Raw genomic sequence first — 24,571 nt, 5'->3', positions numbered from 1 at the left:
CCCACTCTGTGAGAAGTCTCTTGTAACAAAGTAAAACAAGCAAAACTAACAACACAATAACCTCATCTAAATGTCCATGAGACATACCACATCTGTGGCACCCCAACCCTTTATTAATAATAATAATAACAAACAGAAATTTAATTTCCCTTCCTCCTGTCCCTCACCCCATTTAAAAAAATTTAAATTTCTTATGACAAATAATAGTCAAGCAAAACAATTTCAAGCATTCTTATACAAATGCATATGTACATATATGTTTATATATGTACACGTGTGTATAATAAATGTATATGTTTACATGTGTATGTGTGTTCATATACACAGTTTAATTTTGTACTCTGATTGTATCGCCTCTCTGTCAGCAGGTAGATAACATGTTTCATCATCAGTACTCTGAAATTATACAAGGTCATTGTCATAATCCTAGTATTTCCACAGCTTTCAAAATTGTTTATCTTTACAAATATTGCTCTTCTTGCATCAGAGTTCTGTGCAGCAGGAGCAAGTTACTTAGCTTATCGATGTCCCAGAGAACTCTCTAAGAAAGGGATCCTTTAATATTTAGTTTTATGGACCCCTTTGGTAATCTGGTGAAGCCTAAGAACTTGTAGCAGGAGCAATATCTTAACCCTCCCCCCCATGCAAGTTAGGCTAGTTTTTCCTTAAAAGGTACTTAGACATTCTTTGAGACTCAGTTGGCTCAGAGGATTAATGATGTCACTCATCACCTCAGTACAAAGCTGTCCCAATCAGCTCAAGGGATATGCTGATGATTGGCTGGTGAACAACGAAGACAGCTTCACATGGTTCAATCAGCTTGAGGCATTCTCAATGTGTATGCTTACTGAATAGCCTTCTGTTATGGCTAAGAAAATCTTAATTGCTGAATGAACTATAAATGTCCCATTTTGTTTAAAACTACCAGGTGACTAGTCTAGTCAGTCCCAGCTCAAAATAGAACTCTTTCTCCAAATCATGTTTTTAAATGGGTAAAAAAAAATACACCAAATTGCAAAAGAAACCAATTATATTGCAACAGTCATATTTTTTTTAAATCATGAAGCCCAGGTTCAGAACACTCTCCCTAAGATTATAAGTTATACGCATGTTACTACTGATCAACATCACTGGAGGAATTTACATAATTGGAGCTCCCAATGCCGACAAAATCACAGATATGTACCAAAAGAAAAAAATTCCAGAACTCACTGGGCTGCCAGTGGTAGCATAGCCTAACAAATCAGTTATGGGTGTGAGTGAAGTGCCCAGAAGAGTGAACATTTATTCATAGAGTAGTAAACTGAGTCCAAACTCCTACCCCAATCCCCTTCAGCTCTATGAAAAAGCTCATCTTGGCATGAAGTATTTTAGTTAATTGTCTGTTTCAGATTAGTAGTGTAAACCTGGCTTCAGCCAGTAAGATAACTTAAGTACTTACTATGTGCCAGAAATCGTGCTAAGCACTACAGATTCAAAGAAAGGCAAAAAATAGCCCTTGTCCTCAAGGAGCTTACATTCGAATCATATTTGTTATTAAGCTTCAGACATTATACTCCAGTAGTATATGGGTTAGCAGAAAGAGCGTTCTACTTGGAAAACGATTCATGTTCAAATCCCTTCCCCCTTTACCTATGTCACATTGGGCGATGTCTCTTGGCCTCATTCTCCTCATCTGTAAACTAAAGGTTGGAAAATCTGTACAGTGTCAGAGGTCCCTTCTTTAAATCTATGACCATATATTTTACCTGAGATATCTGGTTGAAGTATAGTGATTAGGAAAACATGGCCTCAGTTTATCCATCTTCTGATTTCTTTAGTCACCCAATATCTTTAAATTTTTTCCTTGTTTTCCTTCCTCCCTTTCTTCTTTCCTCCTTTTCTTCTTTCCTCCCTTTCTCTTTCTCTTCCTCCCTCCCTCCCTCCCTCTCTTTCCCTCCCCTCTGTTTTTTCCTCTTTCCCTCACTTCCATCATTCCTTCCATGATAATCAAACACTTAAGATTATGAAATCTTCCAATGAAGGTCTTCAAAAAAGACAAAAAATGTGGTACAGAGGGAATTCTTATATGAATGGTGCTGTGCGGCCACTGAGGTCTCTGAGATTGTTTCTTTCTATAAAGCAATTCAAGGCTTTATTTCCTCAGAGTTGACTGTACTTGACCTCATAGTCCTTCCATTGATTAGCATCTGTCTTCCCCTCTGCTGATAATAGAGTTTGGTGCATCTGGTTCATTTCTATAACTGGCAATTACCCATTGCTCTCCTCCTTGCTCATTAGTAAATGGCATGGTGAGAAAGTGGCCAAGGGGGATGTCCTTGGTACGCAAACACAGTGAAAACCGGCTGGTTGCTCCCCCTCTTCCTTTGCAGGTGTTGGGGAGTAGAATTTGTCTTTCTCATCAACCACTCTGGCCCAGACCAGCCTACTGGGATTTAATGACCTCAGTGGAGGCAGGGAAGAGACTCAATAAGTTTCATGTTTGCCAGGCACCAGCTGTGATTGTGAATCAGGCTCTCTTCCCAGGGCTGGCATTTGGTTCACCTCACTCCAGTGGCAAGAGGGCAGTTTACTTTGGGCACATTACATTTATGAAATCAAAATTCACTTTATATTCTAATATGAGTGGAGAGTTTAAAGTTGTGTGTAGATGAGCAAAGGGAAGTAAAACATTTAGGAAGATTGTTTAAACCTGAAAAAAAAAAAACCAAACAACCCAACACTTTTGCCTCAGTGATATTGCTATATTAGTGAAAAGTGGGTATAGGACTTGATTGATATGAATATTAGCCTCAAAGTCTTAAAGTTTTATTTTATTTTTATATCACAATAATTTCCCCTAAAGGAAATTAACACCTCTCCAGACACACACCAATTAAAGTCTTTGTGTAGAAAAGATGCCTCAGTTTGTCCCTTATTTCCCAGTTTTCCTCTCTAGAGACTCAGGGGAATTTCCCTTCTCACTTGAGATGAGGTACCTCACTCCCAGGAGGCAAGTTTATTCACTCTGTGTATTGTCTGGTATATTCTAATCTGTATAACGTCTCTGATTTCTGTTTAGTATCTGTTTGCCTGAATGTGTTTACTCGCAATTCACTATTTCTGATGGTTGCTTTTTTTAATTAATTAATTTATTTTTAGTTCTCAACATTCATTTCCACAAGATTTTTAGTTACAATTTTTTCTCCCCATCTTCTCCCTACCCCCACCGCAAAACAGCAAGCCCACTGAACATCCCTTCCCCCAATCCGTTCTCCCCTATATCCTCCACCATCACCCACCTAACTTTCTAGCAGGGCAAGACAGACCTCTATACCCCAGTGCCTGTACATCTTATTTCCCAGTTGCATGTAAAAAACACATTTTTTTTAACAATTGTTTTTAAAACTTTGAGTTCCAGATTTTTTCCCTTCCTCTCTCCTCACCTGCCCCCACTGGGAAGACAAGCAATTCAATAGAGGTTGTACATGTACAATTACCCAAATCATTTCCATTGTTGTCATATTGTGAAAGACCAACTATATTTCCCTCCATCCTATCCCGCCCCCCACTTTTTCCATTTTCTCCTTTGACCCTATCCCTTTAAAAAAATGTTTGCTTCTAACTACCCTCCCCCCCAATCTTCCCTCTCTCTGTTATCCCCCCTTCTACCCCCTACCCCCTATTTTCCTGTAGAGTAATATACCCAATTGAGGTGTATGTTATTCCCTCCTTAAGTCAAATTCAATGAGAATAAGGTTCATTCCCTTTCACCTTCCTGTTCTTCCCCTCCATTGTAACAATTTTCTCTTACCTCTTTTATATGAAATAATTTACCCTAATCTATCTCCTCCTTTCTCCTTCTCCCAATAAATTCCTCTCTCACCTCCTAATTTTATTTTTTAGATATCATCCCTTCATATTAAACTCATCCTGTGCCCTCTGTCTAGGTATACATGAACATACATGTGCCCACACTCACATATATTTATGTATAAACATATGCCCTCCTATACTTACATATATATGTATGAATACATGTATATATATATACATACATATATGTCCCCTTCACCTATCCTCATACTGAGAACAATCTTATGAGTTATAATTATCATTTTTCCATATAGGAATGTAAATAGCTCCACTTTAATAAGTTCCTTATGATTTCTCTTTCCTGTTTACCTTCTCATGCTTCTCTTGCTTCTTGTATTTGAAAGTCAAATTTTCTCTTCAGCTCTGGTTTTTTCATCAAGAATGCTTGAAAATCCTCTATTTCATTAAATGACTATATTTTCCCCTGTAGCATTATATTCAGTTTTGCTGGGTAGGTGACTCTTGGTTTTAGTCCTAGCTCCTTTGACCTCCTGAATATCATATTTCAAATCCTTTGATCCCTTAATGTAGAAGCTGCTAGGTCTTGTGTTATCCTGATTGTGTTTCTACAATATTCAAATTGTGTCTTCCTGACTGCTTGAAGTATTTTATCCTTGATCTGGGAACTCTGGAATTTGGCTATAATATTCCTGGGAGTTTTCTTTGGGGGATCTTTTTCAAGAGGTGATCGGTGAATTCTTTCAATTTCTATTTTGCCTTCTGGTTCTAGAATATCAGGGCAATTTTGCTTAATAATTTCTTGCAAGATGGTGTCTAGGCTCTTTTTTATCCTTTTTTTAGGCTATCTTTTTTAGGTTTTCAGGTAGTCTAATAATTTTAAAATTATCTCTCCTGGATCTATTTTTCAGGTCAGTGGCTTTTTCAATGAGATATTTCACATTGTCTTTTATTTTTTCATTTGTTTGGATCTGTTTTATAATATCTTGATTTCTCATAAAGTCATTAGCTTCCATTTGCTACAATCTTATTTTGAAGGAGTCATTCTCTTTAGTGAGTTTTTGAAATTCCTTTTCCATCTGGCAAATTTGGCTTTTTAAGACATTCTTCTCCTCACAAGCCTCTTTTGCCATTTGAGTTAATCTATATTTTAAGGTGTTATTTTCTTCAGTGTATTTTTGGGTCTCCTTTAGTAGGCTGTTGACTCTCTTTTCATGATTTTCTTGCATCATTCTCATTTCTCTTCCCAATTTTTCCTCTACTTCTCTTACTTGATTTTCAAAATCCTTTTTGAGCTCCTCTATGGCCTGTAACCAATTCTTTTTTTTTTTTCTTGGAGGCTTTTGATGCAAGAGTTCTGACTTTGCTGTCTTCCTCCCGCTTCATGCCTGGATCCTTTTTGTCCCCAAAAAAGGAGTCTATGTTTGATTACATTTCCTGGGCTTGCTCATCTTGCCAGTCAATTACTTGACTTTTGAGCTCTTTGCCATGGTAGACTTCTGCTTGCAGAATGGAGAGAGCTTTGTCCCAAATCGCTGGGGTTTTTGCAGCTACTGGATCTATTAGTTGGGTGCCCTCTCTACAGACACCACAATCTCTGGCTTGCTGGTCACACCCAGCAGGACCACCACCCAGGACCATGATCCAGATCCAAGCAGATTAAAGCAAGAGTGATTACCCTCTGAATGGTTACTTGGTCCCCCTGCAATCTGCAAGCCAGGAGGTCCTGAGACATCCAGGCAGTGGCAGCTGCACAGCCACCTTGCCTCTGCTGCTTCTCAGGGAGCAGGGGCCAGACCATGCTCTCGGTCCCCCTGTTCCCACAAAGTTCCACACTGACCTTTTACTTTCTTTTCAGCATTTATGGGTTGATAATTCTGGAAACTTCCACAGCTGCTGGTGATTCTCTCTCCTGAAGTCTGCTCCAGGCCACTGGCTAGTTGGGGCCGCCCTGGGGCCAGGAACCATGAGGCTTTGCTCAGCTCCCAGCCTCAAGAGAGAGATGCTTCCCGTCAGCCTTCCAGGCTTCTTTCAGTGAGAGCTTTGTTTCTCTTTGTCTCTTTGTGGGTTCTGTAGCTCTAAAGTTTGTTTAGAGTAATTTTTTTTTTACATATATTGGAAGTGATTGGAGGGGAGCCCACATCAAGTTTGTGCTTCTACTCTGCCATCTTGGCTCCTCTGATGGTTGCTTTTTATGGGAAAAGGGTTAAGTCTTCAGATATATGTTGTACTCTTTCCTCTTTAAGGGATAGTAATCAGGAAAACAGTTTGAAACTAAAAATCATCCCCCCCTGGACTAACAATATAGGATGGGGAAGTGAGGGGGGGTGCGGTCAGAGAGATGGAATTCTAGTCTAGTGCCCTCTCTAAAGGAGACTTTTATTCTTGCCTGGGGAGGGGAAGGGCAATCCCTTTATGTACAGGGATTTCTCAGACTGCTTCCCCCTAGAGTTCTGAGAATGGCTGCTGAGTATGAACATCAGGAATACACTTTCTCCAAGTTTCTCCCTGATCTGTGTGCATGTTGTTTCAAAGCTGGAAGTTTCTCCAAAGCTCTTGGGCCTTCTGTTATATATACATAGGCTTTATATATATATACACACACACATAGGCCTTCATCCTCAAGTAATCATCCTTTTCACAATTGAGAAGACTCTTATACAGATGCATCAGCCTTGAACCCTGGGTTACACTTGTAATGATGAAAAACATTTAGCAAAAGCAATCTAGAAGGAAATTACTGCTGACTGGTTTGGGATGGGCATTCTACATCCAAAGCCCTCATCTCTCAGCTCAGAACATGGAAGCATGTTTCAGCATCAGTTCTCTAGAAATGAAATAATACAAATTCAGACCTAGGCAAGTGTAGTTCAAGCCCCTCCTTCTGGGTGAGGACTTTACTGATCCTTCTCCAGCTGCTCATACTATTCTCTCGAAAGTCACCTTCTATCTGCTTAAAATATGTTCTGTTTACACTTATATATGTCTTTTGAACATAGCACTACATTGTATTGTCCTTTCCATTAGATGGTAAACTCCTCAGGGGTAAAGACTATTTCACCTTTGTCCTTGTGTCCCCATCACTTAATAATTTTTTGATTAATAGAGAGCATGAGAGAAGAATGGAACTTTTGGAATAAAGAATGTAAACTTCCTTAGGGCAGGGACTAATTTTGTTTATATCTCTGTGTCCCTGCAGCTAGCACAGTGATATGGCCCTTTAAAAATACCAGACTTCTGAGGTTCTAGAAGCAAAAGAAGGAAATTTATCTGCACAAACAGACCAGTATTTCCTCTGAAACTTACAGATTTAAGAGTTTCCTGAGGCACTCACAGGTTTAGTGACTCACCCAAGGTCACACAGTCAGTATTTGTCAGAAGTGGAGCTTCCAGCTTCCAGACTCTGATATGGTATATTTCTAATATACCATAATCAATCAAAAAAGCATTTATTAAGTGCTTACTACGTACCAGGTACTGTAATAAGTGTCAGAGGTACAAAGAAGGGTTAAAAAAAAGTTCTTTAACCTGAAGGTCACCTTCTAACTGGGGAAATGACATGTACATAACTAATACGCAAGATATCTACAGAATAGAAAGAAGTAATCTCAGAAGATGAAGAGTAGTTGCTAAAGCAGACCAGCCAAACCCTCCTGCAACAGCTGAATTGAATGTTGAGGGGAAGTCACAAAGTACATGCTTGTAGTAAGCATATAGTAGGGGCTTAATAAATGCAAATTAAGTTGAAAAACAATAATTAGGTAGGATCACAGGTGGTTAAATGGAATCGAATGGCATTAGGTAGGAGCATAGATTCAGAGCTTGGAGGGACCTTGGAGGTCAAATTAGTCCAAACCTCATTTGTTTTATAGATGAGGAAAGCGAAGCCCATTGAGAGAGAATGGCTTCCTGAAGGTGACCCAGCGTGTGGCAGGTATGGGTCATCTGACCTCATATCCAGCATGCTTTCTGCTGTATTAAGCTGCCTGCCACTCTGATGCCTGTCTTTCAAAAGCAAGTCAGGCTCTCCACTATTAACTCCTTCCTGGCCAGGTAGTCACCACCATAAATGCCAACCGGTTTTGTTTCTTTAATGTAAATTCTATCTTAGTGGATGGTGGCATTCTTACTAGAAGCCTACACATGGCTTTGCTCTCACTCTGGTGAATTAGATTTGCTGTAGGGCAGTAAAAATGCCCCCTTGTGTGGGTTTGGGTAAACACTGTACAATTTGGAAAGTGTTTATCATTTCTCTTTACAATGAAGCTTAAACTGTTTGCTGTTCAATATCGGCGGGTAATTTGAGCAGCTACTGAGGCATGTAATTGAGTTTGTCAGCATAATTGTATTTTGGAATTGAGGGCTCTTTCTGTGAAGCCACGAGTGACTCCTGTATTTAGGGTGCTGATTAATTCCATTAGAGCAGCTAATTAGATAGGCTGAAAATGAGTATAGATTAGATGGGTATTCCTTCAAGGCCTTTATCTAATTCCTACCAGGGCATCTTCCAAGCCCAGAAAGGAGCCGAAGACAGCCATGGTACAGAAAGTCTCAGGTGCGCTTAGAGTTGGTTGTAAAAGTCTCTGGGACACCAGGACAATGATCAGGGACAAGAAACTTAAAATTGGAAATTATGTTCACATCGAGATTGTAGAATGATAAAATCTTTAAACTGAAAGGAGCTCAGGCACCATCTAGTCCATTCGTACTTGTAGTGGAGATACAATACTACAACATACCCAGAAAGTCATTGTCCAGGCTTTGCTTGACAGTCTCTAACAAGAGGGAACCCATAGCTATACTGGTGACAATCCCTTGATAATAGCGGCAGGGCAGCATTCCTGGTTACTCACCATCCGCCGTACTACTGATTCATTGTCTGAGTTTCCTGATACAAGTATCCTTTCTCTGCTCTGGGAAGTTGTAACAAAAGGAATCTATAATTCTCTGTCTTTCTAGCTCTGAGCCCCCAGGCAGAGACAGTGCTCTGACAAACACCTCTTTTTCTCTCTCTTTCTCCTGAGTTACTCTCTATCCATCACCTCCTCCCAACTTCAATCCCAGTAAATAACCCAGATTAGCACATGCCTAAAGTTAACACTGTTTATAAAGAGAGAAGAAATGTCTAGACAAAGAATCGAAGTTTCCCTGTGCCCAGAGGAAAATAACATTTATATAGTCCTTACTAAGTGCCAGGTACTGTGCTAAGCATTTCTACAGATATCATCTCATTTGATTCTCTGGGTGATAAATGCTATTATTAAGTGACTTGCCTAGGGTCACATAATTGAGTGTCTGAGGCTAGATTTGAATTCAGATCTTTCTGATTCCCTGCTCAAAGCTCTATCAATATCACCTATTTGCCTCAAAATGTTTCAGGAGATTATGAAGATTCCCGAGGGGGTAAAGCAAAGTGTGTGTGTGGGGGTGGGGGGGAGAAGACATTCCAGAAACACAGCATCCCCTGTCTCTGATGCCTGACAGGGTGCCCCACAAGCCTATGTCCTGCCTGGACTCACTAGGACTGATCTTTTGAATTGCCCCACTCTCTTCTAATGGTCACTTGGGAGGAATGACCCATGGCTTCTCATCCTGTGATATGACTCCCTTCATAATTCACTCAAAAGACTTGGAAAATGAGATGTCTCCCTCTGATATTACCTTGACTTAATGACAGTTTCTAATCCACAGGCTCTGTATATCAGGCAGAATAAAGTGAGTAAATCATCAAGGGTGGGGGAAGTCCCCAAACACTCATAGGTAACCCTTCCACATCACAGGGGTTAGGGGTGCGACACCCCTGCAACCTGGGAAATCTGCATCAAACTTTTTGGCCCTCCCTTTGGAGCAGAGAAGAATCCAGATTTTTCTTTCGCTTTCATGGGGTGGTTACAGCACCTTATTGCACAAGTTGGGTTAAGTATCTGGTCATAGGCTTTGTGGCATCTGTGGCTTCCTCAAAACTCCCCCCAAAATCCCTTTTAATTTCTTACACCAACTCGCAATAGATCAAAACCGCGATGGGGAAAGTTGCAATGTGGAAGGGATAACTGTACTATGAAACGAGCAGGGAACTGACTTTTGCATAAGAAACATGTTGAAATGCAATGTTTGTAAGTTTCATTACCATTATTTTATGTTATTGACAATCAAACACAATGGTGTAAATTTCATTACCATTATCTTATGTTATTGGCATTAAAAAATATTGCTTCAAGTTAGACACTAGGTACTGTTTTCCTGCCATTAAAATAATGTTTTTTTGATACAAGATTCTGATGAGAAGCAGCTTGGTATGGCAGAAAGAATGCTGGACTTGGAGGCAGAGAACCTGGATTTGAATCCTTGATATGTCCCTTACTACCTGAGTGACCTTGGATAAGGTATTTTACATCTCTGAACATCAGCCTTCTCACTTATAAAATAGGGTGGGTTGAATTAGACAACCTCAGAAATTCCTCTGGGCTCTAGACCAATGATCCCATTATTCATGTGATCTCAGATGGCTCACTTAAACTCTCTGTGCCTCAGTCTTCTCATCTGTCAAATGCGGGGAAGGATTAGATTAGATGACCTCTGGTGTCTCTTCCAGATCTAAATTTTAGCTAAAGTACCACTTTCTGTGTTTACTTTTCCTGATCTCCCACACTCAGAGGCTAGCACCAAAAATGGTCATGTGTTTATTTTGTGTAGATGTGTCCGTGTGCAGGTATTTGTCTGTATCTGTCGGTGTTACCTCCCCCATTAGAATTTAAGCTCTTTCTGAACTTGGAATAGGGATTTTTTGTTGTTGTTGTTCAGTTGTTTCAGTTGTGTCTGACTTTTTGTGACCCCACTTTGGTTTTTTTTCTCTGGCAAAGATGCCAGAGTGGTTTGCCCTTTCCTTCTCCAGCTCATTTTACAGCTGAGAAAACTGAGACAAAGAGGAGTAAGTGACTTGCCCAGGGTCACACAATTAGGAAGTATCTGTGACCAGATTTGAACTCAGGAGGATGAATCTAAGAATCCAAGATCCCTCTCTACCCACTGTACCACCTAGCTGCCCAGAATCAGGAATACCTCGGTTCAGATCTCACTTTGTACCCCTTACTGGCTGTTCGTCCCCTGGCAAGTTAAACCTACCTGGATCTCAGTTTTCCTAATTGGTCAAAATGAGGGGATTAATGTCCTTCCCAGTTCTAAATCCATGATTGTCTTGAGTCTTGAAGGCAGGAGCTCTGACTTCTGTCCTTGTATCACCCAGTGCCTAGCTCAGCGCCCACACATAGTAGGTGTTTCACAACTGTTCATTGATGGATTCTCTATTATGTAATGGATTTTAAGAATATGATATTAAAGAGACTGCTCATTGAAAGAGTCTGTATGGGGGGGGGTGGCTAGCTGGCACAGTGAATAGAGCACTGGTCCTGGAGTCAGGAGGACCTGAGTTCAAATCTGGCCTCAGACACTTAACACAAAAACTAGCCATGTGACCTTGGGCAAGTCGCTTAACCCCAATTGCCCTCCAAAAAGCAAAAAAAAAAAAAAAAAGTCTGTATTTTGGAAATCAAGCTGAACATGATAATTATGTGGGGAACTAACTTTAAGGGTCTGGTGCCAAGAGGGTGCTCTATCTACAGATGGTGCTTGATGCCCTTGCCCCACACCCACACCTGAGTAGATCATTCTAGCTGCAGAGATCTCAAAGATCCAGTCCAATCTCCCCATTTTATGTATCAGGAAATTGAGGCCCAGGGTGATTAAGTGACTTGGCCTACCTTGTTCAGGCAGTGAGTATCAGAGGCAGGCTCTCTAACTCCAGAGCTGGGGCTCTTGTCATGTAGCATGGCGGCCAAGCCTGTAGTGACAGGCCTGTCTGGAGTTAGCTAGAATAGTCCTCACATGACAGGTGGTATGCGCCTAGGCTGTATTTACACCCCTTCCAGAGCTCAGGCTCCATGGACTGATGCCTTGGACAAGTTAGGGTCAGGTCCATGCCGTGAGGAAGCAACAGAGTGGGGTCAAAGGGATCCCGGAAGGCATCCAGTGCACCCACACAGTACAGAACAAATAGATTTGTTCTGTAAAATTTGGATTCAGTCACAAGACCGCATTTAAGGATCTAGAAGGCCACAGTTTCCCCACTCCTATCCTAGATAGAGAAATGAAATTGGAGTCAGGAAGACTTGAGTTCAAATCCAACCTCTGACACTTACTAGTTGTATGACCTTAGGCAAGGCATTTAACCTTTGCCTGCCTCAGTTTCCTCAACTATAAAATAGAGATAATAATAGCTCCTACCTCACAGGGAGGATCCAATAAGATGTTTTCTCAGCCACAATGGAAGCCTCAGAGGGAGAATCTGAACCTGGCCAGTCTTAAAGTAATTTATAAATGCTAGTATTATTATCTTTATTATTACTATGAGGAGAACAGATGCTAAAGGAAGAAATGCTTTGGTTCTGTGGTTGGTTGGTCTGTTCACCAGCAAAGGGAAGGTTAAGTCCCACGGTCTGACTCCCTGAGTGGAGTTAGTGATGTGGAGCTGACAGGTGTTCATGCTGATTTGTCGGGATTGTGCATCCACTGTGTTAATTTCACACTCATTGATCATGTATCCCTTCTTGAATTTGAGAGAAAGGAGACATGGCTCTTAAGGCTCAGAGATAAAGGAATAATGCCAAAGAACAAAGAAATGCATTTGAGGACCTTTTCATTTGAGACTTATCTCCTTCTCTAGTTAAGAAATAGATTCACTAGTAGGCATAGCCATTGTTCAAAAGGGCCATTGTTCCCGGGCTTTATGTCAAAGATCGTCATTGGTCCTGTCTGTGAGTTTGCAAAGACAAGAGCTTGGAAGAGATTGTTGGTATCAATACCAAGGGATGGACAGGGGGCTCCCATTTAAAATGCAAAGTAAGCCATCTCAAGGACTGTGTGGGACAAGTGTTCTTTCACACCTTGAACCTGAACCACTGACATTGAGATTCATAAAGCTGGAAAGGAGCTTGAAGGCCATCTGTCCTCTCTCATACTCGAGGAATCCCTTCTGCATCCCCATGCCTGACAAACATGACCATCCAGCCTCTGCTCCAAGGCCTGTTCTGACCACATGGCACTTCCTGCTCAGGAGAGCACCACTGGGTAGGACGTCTGTCCTTACACCAAGCTTAACTGCACCTTTCTGTCATTTCCACCCAGTTCTGCTCTTTATCATAATAAAGCATTACGTGGTCAGTACAGAGCTGTCATTGACTTTGAGGTCTATTTGTAGAATCACCTGTGGAAGGGCGGCTAGGTGGTGCAGTGAGTAGAGCACCGGCCCTGGAGTCAGGAGGATCTGGGTTCAAATCCAGCCTCAGAGACTTAACACACACACAAACTAGCTGTGTGATCTTGGGCAAGTCACTTGACCCCAACTGCCCTACCTTTCCCCCTGTGGAAGAATAACTCACATGTTTTATCTGCAAGTCACCCTGGTTATTACAGGAACACTAACTACCTGGTATGGAGTTGTGCTACAAAGAAAACCCATGAGATCATGGGAGAGCCATGAAAACAAACTTCCTCATGGCCCTGGAGGTAGATTTGTTACCCTGGATCTGCCAGACATGTGCATCTTCTTAGCACTTTCAGAGCAAGGAAGAGAAAGTGGAGGGACAGACTTGTTGCCACATCAAAACAGCCCTGATTGCAAGTATCCTAGAATCAGGAAATGCTCATGGGCAGGATGTGATGAGAAGGCCATCATGCCTCTGGTATCCCAATAACAAGGTCACGCTAGCTGTGTAGGAAGGCACTCAGAATTTCCAGATGCCAGTTAAACCCTGCACTACATAACCATAATTTTTTTTTTTAAGCAATTGGGGTTAAGTAACTTGCTCAAGGTTACACGGCCAGTTTTTTCTGGGTGTGGTGCTGAGTATCTGAGCCCGGATTTGATCCAGGTCATCCCGACACTGGAACCGGTGCTCTTACTCACTGTGCTACCTGACCGCCCCAGCTACATAACCATTATTGCCCCAGGAACAAGACACCGTAATTGCCAAATCTATTTCTTACTAGACTAACCCTCTGAGAGTCTTCTGTAAAAGATCAAACTGCCTTGGATTTGATTCCCTGAAATGGACCCTGCCTTTGCTGACATGTTGGAAGATGGGATGACAAAGGTACTTCTAAGTCAGTATGCCTCTTGAAGGCATACAAGAGCAGTCCAGTGCTAAGACCCAGAAATACCCACTGGGACATTCCTTAGCATGGTGTTCATCTTTCTGTCTCTCACCCCAATCAGTCACCCATTCCCTTCCCTTTGTACCTTGGTAATGTCTCTCTGATCTGTTTCTTGCTTTTAACTCCCCCTCAGCTCTACCACCCTAGAACATTACCATAGACCTAGGTCATTATAATAGGTCTTTCCACCCTACTGTCTTCCCTCCTCCAATCTTTTTTTTTTAAGCAATCGGGGTTAAGTAACTTGCTCAAGGTTACATGGCCAGTTATTTCTGGGTGCGGTGCTGAGTATCTGAGCCCGGATTTGATCCAGGTCATCCCGACACTGGAGCCAGTGCTCTTACTCGCTGAGCCACCTGGCCACCCCTAAGCAATTGGGGTTAAGTAACTTGCTCAAGGTTACACGGCCAGGTGTTTCTGGGTGGGTGCTAAGTGTCTGAGCCCGGGATTCAATTTCCAGGTCTTCTCAACACTGGAGCCAGTGCTCTTACTCGCTGTGCTACCTGGCCGCCCCTCCAATCTTTCTTAATAATCATACTTACCCATTGTCAGTTTATTTCTCTGCTCAAAAACAGTCAGTGGCTCCCCACTGACAAGCAAACCCATATTCCTGCTGTCCACAGCCCTCTCCAGGATGGCACCAGCCCACTTTTTTTCTCACTCTTTTCCTCTTCATCTAAACTGGATTCTTCACCTTCCCCAAACACAGCTTATACTTTCCTACCTCCACACATTTGATCACTCTATTCCTTTTGGTTGAACCCATCCTTTAAACCTCATCTATGTGTTACCTATCCCATTTACATGATCCCACAAATCAATAATGAATTTTCTCTTTTAAATATCTCATATTATTCCATATGTATGCCTCTCTTTACACTTCTCAGAAATCATTTTGTACTCTGGTTATCTATGTATTTATCATAGCACTTTTCTAGATGGCAACCTCTATGTGGGCAGGATTAGGTCTTATTTAATTTTTAGGATTTATTGGGGCAATGAGGTAATGCAGTAGAGTGCCCAGCCTAAAGTCAGGAAGACCTGAGTTCAAATCCAGCCTCAGACATTTACTAGCTGTGTGACCCTGGGCAATTCACTTCACCTTTATCTGCATCCATTTCCTCCTCTGTATAATGGGGATAATAATAACATTTACCTCCCAGGGTTGTTGTAAGGACCAAATGAGATAATAATCATAAAGCATTTGGCACAGTGCCTGACACATAGTAGGCATGATATAAATGTTATCTATTTTATTTCTCCAGCACCTAGCCACAATAAACACTCATTTGCTCAAGCTCCTTAGAATGGCTGGAATTCATTCCCTAGTCACCTGTGCCTCTTAGAATTCTCTAGCTTCTTCAAGGCTCTGCTTGCGTGCCCCCACCTCTAGGAAACTTTTCCTGGTCTCCTAGGCTGTTAATGTCTTCTCTCTTCAAATTATCTTCTGTTCATCTGTATACAACAATACCAAGCTCCAGAGACAACACTCACTCAGTACTGTATTGTAACTTCTGTCCCTTGGACCTCACACATAGTAGGTGCTTAGTATGCACTTCCAGACTTTCCTTGAATTAATCAGTGTTCTGAGGAGTGAGCAGCATTGAGGAGCACAAGTGGTGCCGTGGAAAGGGGACTGGCTCTGGTGTCAAAGGACCTGGGATCGAATCGTGGATCTGCCATTTTCCATTTATGTGACCTTATGCAGGTCACTTCCCTCTCTGATCTTCAGTTCTCTCCTCTGTAAAAGGATGGATTTGAACTCTAAAGTACCTCCCAACTTTAAATCTATAATCCTATGATTTCAAAAAGCAATTTAACACCATTAGATTTAATTTGTTAAATGCATATGATTCTTGAATGTACCTAAACAGACTTGTGAACTTGAGAGCAGGGACTGTCTTTTACCAGCACTTAGCCTAGCACATAGTAGGTGCGTAATAAATATTTGAAATTGACCATTGAAAAATTTAAAAAACACTTTACTGAGAACACTCACCAATGCAGGGCCTGTGGATTTGGAGAAGTGATAACAAGATTGTGATGGCTCCATGAATTTTTGTCTCGGCGAGAAATAAGACCTCGTTGTCAATCTTTCTTGAATACTGTGAACATTTCTATTGAGGGGTGAAGGGTATGGATGGAGGCAAATCCATGATGACGAGTTTGTCTGTCCACATTGTGGGTAAAGGGAAGAGCGATTATTTCCATCACAATGGAGGCTTCTTTTTGGAAATGTCATCTCTTCCTGGTCCCTTTATCTTCTAACAAGGAGATCCTTGCCTTAAGAAGGCTCACATTAAAAAGTTGATTTGGATGGCCAAGACTGGCAGAACTTGGATCCTCTTATCATCAAACAGAAATTATATCTTCATTAATCATTTTTCCATAATAAATGTTGAGACAGGTGTTTCTACTGTTAAGTACTCTGAGGAGTTATTAAATATTTGGCTGACTGTTTTCTCCATCTGCTCCAGTGAAATTTACTGCAATTAGCATTTCAGCCAAATTTTTCAAAACTTGCCAAATCCCTTTTAAGGGAACAAGTTATTGTAAACAGTATGGCGAAACTTATGGAGCTTGACTATCATCACACATTCCAATGTTCTGGGAATTGATGGAGGGAAAAGGCTCATATGTAACAGAAGATTATTAGAAATTATTCGGTCTAAGATGAAGATATGTGGGTGACAGGTCTTGAGAGCCAGAATCAGTGTTAGAAGGAGAACCAGTTAGCTTTTGTGGTCTAGATTTCCAGTATGTATCTATATATAAAAATGTTTATTTTCAGTTAGGTAAATTTGTTAGGTGTTTTTTAAAATTTTTCTTTGATGTTTGAAATAATAGCTAACATTTATAAGATGATTTTAAAGTCTGCAAAGCACTTTATATACATTTGTCTCCTTTGGGACTCTACAGAAAATGCAGATAATGTTATTCCCATATGAAGAAACTGAGGCTGTTTTATCAGTCATTTGAGAAGCATTTACTGCTGATTGAATGCCAAGCACTGTACTGAGGATACAATTAAAAGTTAATTGACTTGCTTTGCAGCAATACTAACTGTCAGAATTGGGATTTGAACCTTTATCTTGATAGCTTCAAGGAGTTGACTAGATACAGGACTGTGGTCTGGAAGGTACTGCCATTTACCTTGAAGACTCAGTCAGGCAGTAGTTGCTGTTCGTGGTAGGAAGGAAGGTGACCCCTTCTCCAAAGGGTTTTCTTTCCTCACTGATGGCTCGGCAGGTCAAGGGGCCAGGCTGGAAGCAAGGCTGGTGATCCGAGGTGTACTCCTATTCCCAGGACTTTGGGGTTCAAGGTGTTGAGCTGTGTCCATCAGGATCTGAGGGGAGGTGGTGAACATGAAGTACAATCTTTATCCAATGACCAATGAGGTGATACAATAGTGTAGGAATTGAATTACATTCATGTTTAATTTCTTGTTACAAAATAACCAAAAGACATGAAGAAGTTGAAGGTAAATGGAATGATGACCTTGGAGGTTCCCCTCCAAGAATTTAATAAATAGAATTGGTAGAATTATTTTTATTGTGCACTGGAAGGTTTTAACACTTCATGGGAAACCGAGTCTACTCATCTCCCCTTCTGATGCTCACAGTGAGAACAAATGAAGCATAGGGAAGATAACTATAGCTCATGTGCCAACATTCATTGCAGATGATGAAGTAGAAAAAAACAAATAAAAGCTTGATAAGATCCTCCAGATTAAGTCTACATTTACCTTGATACTTAGTGATTTTGATTATAAGGGTGGACATAAGGATGGAGAAAATTAGAAAACTTGATCTGCCACTAAAAAATGAAAGATCACAAAAATAAATTGACTATATTTTAATACAAAAAAATCCCAGAACTCTTTCTGAGTATGGCACTCATCTTGAAATCTGTGGTCTGAGGGGCGGCCAGGTGGCTCACTGAGTAAAAGCACCAGCTCCAGTGTCGGGATGACTTGGGGATCGAATCTGGGTTCAGATACTTAGCACCACACCCAGAAATAACTGGCTGTGTAACCTTGAGCAAGTTAATTAACCCCGATTGCTTTAAAAAAAAAAACTGTGGTCTGTGTGTAGTTGGATCAATAACTGATTAAAGGTCAGAATCGATACTGAATACTGTAAGAAAGGAAAAGAGACACATTGCCTGCAATTACATAAGCTTTAACCCATCCTGTTTAAACTAGTCATTTAATTCTTTAAAAAAATGGGAAATGGACAAATTAAAGACATGGACTCTATCATCATTTCCTGAAAGTTTAATTGATAAAAAAAAAAAGGTGTGACCACATCACACAGGCAAAAGAGCTTGGGGAAAGGATATATTTGTAGATGAAGGTAATGTAAAAATGGAAGATATCAATTAAAAAGGTTTTTTTAAGTGATAGAATTGGAAACAAAGTAAATGCCCACTAACTGGTCAATCAAAAAGTTGTATCAATAAAAAGTAATGAATATGACAAAGACTAATATGAACTAATGCTGGGGCAGCCAGGTAGCACAGCGAGTAAGAGCACTGGCTCCAGTGTTGAGAAGACCTGGAGATCAAATCCCAGGCTCAGACACTTAGCACCCACCCAGAAACACCTGGCCGTGTAACCTTGAGCAAGTTACTTAACCCCAATTGCTTAGGGGCGGCCAGGTGGCTCAGCGAATAAGAGCACTGGCTCCAGTGTTGGGATGACCTGGACCAAATCCGGGCTCAGATACTCAGCACCACACCCAGAAATAATAACTGGCTGTGTAACCTTGAGCAAGTTACTTAACCCCAATTGTTTAAAAAAAAAAAAAACTAATGCCAAATGAAGTAATGAAAACAATATGCAAAATGACTTTATTGTAAATGAAAACAACTAAACAATAAAAATTGAATGCTATGAATTTATAATGACCAAAATTGGTCCATAAAAAAAGATGAAAATGCACCACCTTCCTTTCTTTACAAAGATTGCATTCTGAATGTGAAACATTTTATTTAATGTCAGACTTGGCTGATGAGCTGATTAGCTTTGTTGACCTTTATTTTCTCCTTTTGTAAATTATATGTAATAATGGATAACTCTCTGAAAGGGGACTGAAGAAGGATTATGTTAGGAAATGCAGGTGACATAAAAATATGTCAAAAAGTTTTTTGAAACGAATGACAGAACCTTTACACTTTAGTAATTTTCCATTTGTGAAAACAAAAGACAAGTCTATCTTTTATAAGTCATTTAAAAATTTTAAACTGGGGCCTCATTGCATCAAGGCAGTTCCTCCAACTGGTCTGACTGCTCCTTCTCAGGTTTCTTGGCTGAATCTTTGTTCAGGTCATGTGGCTGATGTGGGTATTCCCCAATGCTCTGTCCTAAACCCTTTTCTTTTCTCCCTTTATGCTCTTCTGCTTGGCGATCTCATTGGTTTGTGTGGATTCAATATCATCTCTATGCTGATGAGTTCTCAGATCTATTTATCAAGCCCTAGTGACCTCCAGTCTTACATTTCCAACTGATAATTAGACAGAAAATAGATGCCCCATAGACATCTCAAATGTATACACACACACACACACACACACACACACACACACACACACACACACACACATATATATATATATATATATATATATATATGACAGAGTTGTTTGCATAAAGTCTTCCTGATTAGAATGTGAATTTCTTGAAGGTAGGGACTCTGTTTTTGCCCTTTTCTGTATTCCCAGTGCTTAGCACAGTTCCTGGCACATTGTAATGAGAAATAGTTCTTGACTGACTAGTAGTTATTTTTTAAAATTCTGCTTTGTTTGCTCTTTATCACTTCCTATGTTTTCCCATGGATCTTTTAACTATTCACATTCACTCCTCTTTAAGGTATATTCCCCCACATTCACATACCACAGTTTTTCAGTCATTCTCCATTCCCTGGGCACATAGTTCATTTGCAATTTTTTTGCCACTGCAGATAGTGAAGAGGCCATTTGACTGGTGAATCATGGGCTTAACTTGTGGTCAAGCAGATCTGGGTTTGAATCCCGCTTTGGGCACTTACGAACTCTTTCCTCCTCTGTGAGATGGGGATAATACCAGTACCCATCTAACATGACCGCTGTAAGGAAGGATCAAATGAGACAATGTATCTAAAATACTTTGTGAACCTTAAAGTCACATCTACATGTGAACTATCACTATTGCAGAGATCACTTAATGAAGTGGGGCCAAGGGCATGTACATTTGCAGTGTTATTTCCATGCTCAGGGGACCACAGCTTCCTTATGATTGTGGCCACATGGGCAGATGGGACTGATTGCCTGGCATGCTCTGGTGAAAGCTAAACAGGGTACTTGCTTGGTGTTCATTTACAGCATAATAGCTTCTTGTTATCGCACTCCCCACCCCCTACCCTCTACCAACCACCAAAAAGCCTTCATTGGTCTCCAAGAAATACCCAAAGGACCAGAGTCAGGCTCCAGAACACTCGGGACATTACCTATTGAGGATTTGCAGAAAGACACAGACAAGAATCATGAATATAGAAAGGTCACAATTTCTCCTGGTTGAGGGAATATCACTGATGAAATCACAGATCCATTGCAGTCCTGGAAGCAGAGATTCAAATCAATACAGTCATTTAGTCAAAATAAGGATGTGCCTGGAAGGAAAAAATGTAAGAGGTAACCAACCAAAACCAAACTGAGTGCTGAGATTTGGGATGATTCATGGAGACTGCGGGGGGTGCACCTGTGCTCCAAGCCAGTGTCTTGGAAAGCTTTTAAAATGCAATTTCTTTGAGGATATCTCAATGGGTAGCATTGGTGTGATTGGTTACAAAGACTCTCCATTAATATATTAACTTTGAATGGCACTTTATAAAAATGTCTACATTTGATAAGAAGTTATGTTGGAGGGGCGGCCAGGTGGCTCAGCGAGTAAGAGCACCAGCTCCAGTGTCGGGATGACCTGGAGATCAAATCCAGGCTCAGCTACTTAGCACCACACCCAGAAATAACTGGCCGTGTAACCTTGAGCAAGTTACTTAACCCTGATTGCTTTAAAAAAAAAAAAAGTTATGTTGGACTATTTTGAAGATGTTATTTGCATCAACCTCAAAACCCCCCAGAAAGGCAGTTCCCCTTCCGCTGTTTATCCAGGAGGAAGGCACCAATTCTACACCTGCAAGAGGAGGCTGTTGAACTTGTGGGAATTGGAGGACCTAGGGTCATACCAGCTCTGCTACCTATGTAACTCTCTGGGACTCAGTTTCCTTATCTTGCAAAAAGAGATTAGGTGACTTCCCAGGTCTAGTTCTTATCATGCTAAGTACACTGCACTAATGTGGTGGCTCTTAACATATGTGTGTGTGTGTGTGTGTGTGTGTGTGTGTGTGTGTGTGTGATGGAGCCCTTGGCCAGTCTGGTGAAGCCTATATACCCCCTCCTCAGAAGAATCTTTTCAAGTAATTGAAAGAAATGTTAAAGTTCAGGTAGAGCTTAATGAAAATAAAGGTGTAACTTGCCCCATCTATCCACAGACTGCCCCCTCCCAAGAAAACCTGCCCTAATGTATCAGAAAAAAAAATATCAAATGGAATGTATTCTGAAGCAAGTATATTATAAAAAGTGAGAGCCTCAGAAGTTTCCCAAACATGTCTTCTCCACTGTTATCTATGAGCCCAGCATGCGGAACCCCATCGTCCCTTTGTGATGACACACTGCCCCCTACTAGGGGGCCTATTCCCTGCTGCTGTTGAGTCTCCCTTGGGTTCTCTCGGCCTCTTCTTGTAGCTGGTTTCCCCTCAGACTTTTTGGGAGTCTCCTTACTCTCTGTGGTTCAATTCAATTCTACTCCATTCAGTTCAACAGACATATGTGAAGTATCTACTATGTGCCAGAGATACAAAGACAAATAGTCTCTGTCCCCAGCAAACTTATATTCCCCTGGTAGGAGGATATGGAATGAACACAGGCAAGTGGAGAGTGTACACAAAGTCATTTCAAATGGGAGGCAATACTAAATGCTGAAAGAGCAGGAGAAGTCTTGTGTTGGAAGGAGATGGCCCCCATGAGGTGCTTTGAAGGGCAGCACCTGGAAGCATGTTCCAAGTCATATCTCGGTACCTTAGACAAGCTACCCCAGACTGAGGATACTCCATGGGTTTTCATCTACTCTAAAGTATAGCTGGTGAGCCTCTATCAATGTGTTACCATTTAATATGTAACCACAGTATTTCAAATTAAAAGCATTTGATGAGACAGAAAAGCCATAGCAAGTATGAATGATTTCCCCCATAACCCTGGTCATACTTCCCCACAAATACACACGTGATCAGTGGGAAGAATGGACACATATAGGGAATAAATTTGGAAGGACACGTGCATAAGAAACATGTGGCCCAGAAACACGCAACACATACCTCTGACATGGCAAGCTGATGACGACATCCTCTGTCACTGGCCTCACATGTGGACTTTGCCAGGCACATAGTCTCACCAGATGCGTGATCTCTTCTCGCTGTTGTTCCTCGTTGGCCTCATAGGGCACTGCTCAGCATTGCTCTAACAGGCCTATGGCTGCTGCTGATTACCAGGTGTGGAGCCCCTGGGCATGTGGTTGAGATCATCTTGGCTTCCAGCTTCATTAGTCATGTGGGAAGAGTGATGGATAACTGTTATACAGCCCATATCTCCCACTGGCGTCTTTGAGATGCCAAGAAAAAAGGGAAAAGCTTCCAAATATGTTGGGTATCCCCTCTACGTAAAACTGATGGGGTCCATGGAAGAGTGTTACATAGGCTGGGAGGGGATGAAGGGGGTGTTATCTGCATCATTAGAGGCCACATCAATGCCACGTTGCTAGGCTTGGGGTTAGGAAGACTTGAGTTCAAATCCATCCTTACAAAATCGCTAGCTGTGTGATCCATTGAATTTCTGTCTGCCTCACTTTGCTCAACTGTAAAATGGGAACAATAATAGCAACCACCTCCCAGCAACGTTGTGAGCATAGAGTGAGGTCATATTTGTGAAGCACTTAATGCAGTACCTGGCACATGGCAGTCTTGTTTCATAAATGCGTGTTTCCACCCTCTATCAATGAGATCACATTTTGTGGGGGGCATTAATGAGTATCTGTTCAGCATGCCAGCATTTACAAAGCACTTTCATCATAATAACTGGGCAAGGGATTTACCAATGAGGAAACTGAGGCTCACAGACACTAAATGACCTGCCCATAGTCATGCAATGATCAGAGGAAGGATTCAAAACCAAGAGTTCCAAGACTAGCCCTCTACATGCCTCTTGAGGAGCCTAGAAGTTAATCTTACAGACTCACAGAACCTCTTAATAGTAATCATTTTATTTAATCCATCCATGAACTAGAACCTGTTCTACAAGATCCTTGATAAATGGATTTCCAGCTTTCACTGGAAAAGCTCCCATGGACGGAAGCTAACTCACTACCTCTTCAGACAATTTTATATATACATCTATCATGAAGCTTGTCTACCTGCCTTATCGACATGGCTTAAGGAGTGATAGGCCAAGAGAGAACTTCCCCACATCGCAGAACCTGGTGGATGTATCTGCTCTCCACTTCTGCCCCTCTGCCGCTTCACCATTGCTTGGAGTGCCAGTATAGCTTATTCACAGGAATTTTCAGGTTATTTTTTAATCTTGTTTATTTGCTGTTCATACTCTTATACTCTCCAGGTAGAGATTAGCTGATTTTTACTTCAATCTGAACAAATATTTCTAGAAAGGAATGGACACATAACAAGGAAAAGGGCAAGAGAGAACCTGTGAGACCAACTGCCTTAGCCTATATTAAGTTCACTATTACATCAAATGAGGTATTTGTAAAGCACTTAGCATAGAAGATGCCATACAAATGCTTACTCCCTTCCCTTCCCCTTTCCCTTCCCTTCCCTCTTTCAACAGAAAGAGGATTTGATAGCATACAAGTTCAAAGCAATGACCTTTCCAAATCTGTTTTTAATAGATGCCGTTGTCTGATTCTCTCTGAGATTAGTAGGGATTCAAACCTATTTTAGAAATGGTTAGTAATATGTATGTGCCACACCAGAAGTATTTAACAGAATAAGGAAAATTTTGATCTGACAGCCTGAAACAGGTATATAAGTCATATCTCCAAGATATGTCTGCTTTGTTCAAGAAGGAAAGAAAAATATTTTATATGCAGTATGATAAACCAAATCATATATAGGTCATGCATCTAATACCTGCAGAGGCAACAAAGAAAAGGGAATGGGCTTCTTTCTAACACCTGATCCTCAGGCACTTTCATAGCTATGTGATTGAATCAATAGCTTCTTGCTTTTAGCGGCAGCTCTCTGTACATAAAGGATAAGGATTTGGTGGGAAACAAAATTACACACAGAAAGAACTCATCATTACAATCAATGAAGGCTGGCTCCAGCCTAAGATAAGTAAGGGGCTCCTCAGAGCTCACTTCTGTACATTGGACCCATCTCTATTTAGCATGGTACACAGGAGGATCAATATGCTGCCAGAATGAACTATTTCATCCAGGGTTTTG

The 24,571-nt window shown here is 41.1% G+C and overlaps 1 long non-coding RNA gene across 2 annotated transcripts in view; it reads right to left on the bottom strand.

Annotated features, from left to right (window-relative positions):
- The window catches only part of LOC138158150 (uncharacterized), a 29,985-nt gene extending 7,348 nt beyond the window's left edge, over window positions 1-22,637 (bottom strand). For both annotated transcript variants that reach the window (XR_011167567.1, XR_011167568.1), the window contains exons 1-3: window positions 22,431-22,637; window positions 20,508-20,616; window positions 16,022-17,368 (exon numbers count right to left, since the gene is read on the bottom strand). This is a non-coding gene — a long non-coding RNA (uncharacterized lncRNA). The remainder of the gene's footprint in view (window positions 1-16,021; window positions 17,369-20,507; window positions 20,617-22,430) is intronic.
- Window positions 22,638-24,571: the final 1,934 nt, after the last annotated feature.

Source organism: Petaurus breviceps, unplaced genomic scaffold (genome assembly GCF_028583685.1).
Source record: "Petaurus breviceps papuanus isolate PSGF00001 unplaced genomic scaffold, PetGlider_PUasm1.0 174, whole genome shotgun sequence".
Classification (NCBI taxonomy): domain Eukaryota; kingdom Metazoa; phylum Chordata; class Mammalia; order Diprotodontia; family Petauridae; genus Petaurus; species Petaurus breviceps.
The sequence above is the reverse complement of the archived record's forward strand: the minus strand, read 5'-3'. Positions and strand labels throughout refer to the sequence as shown.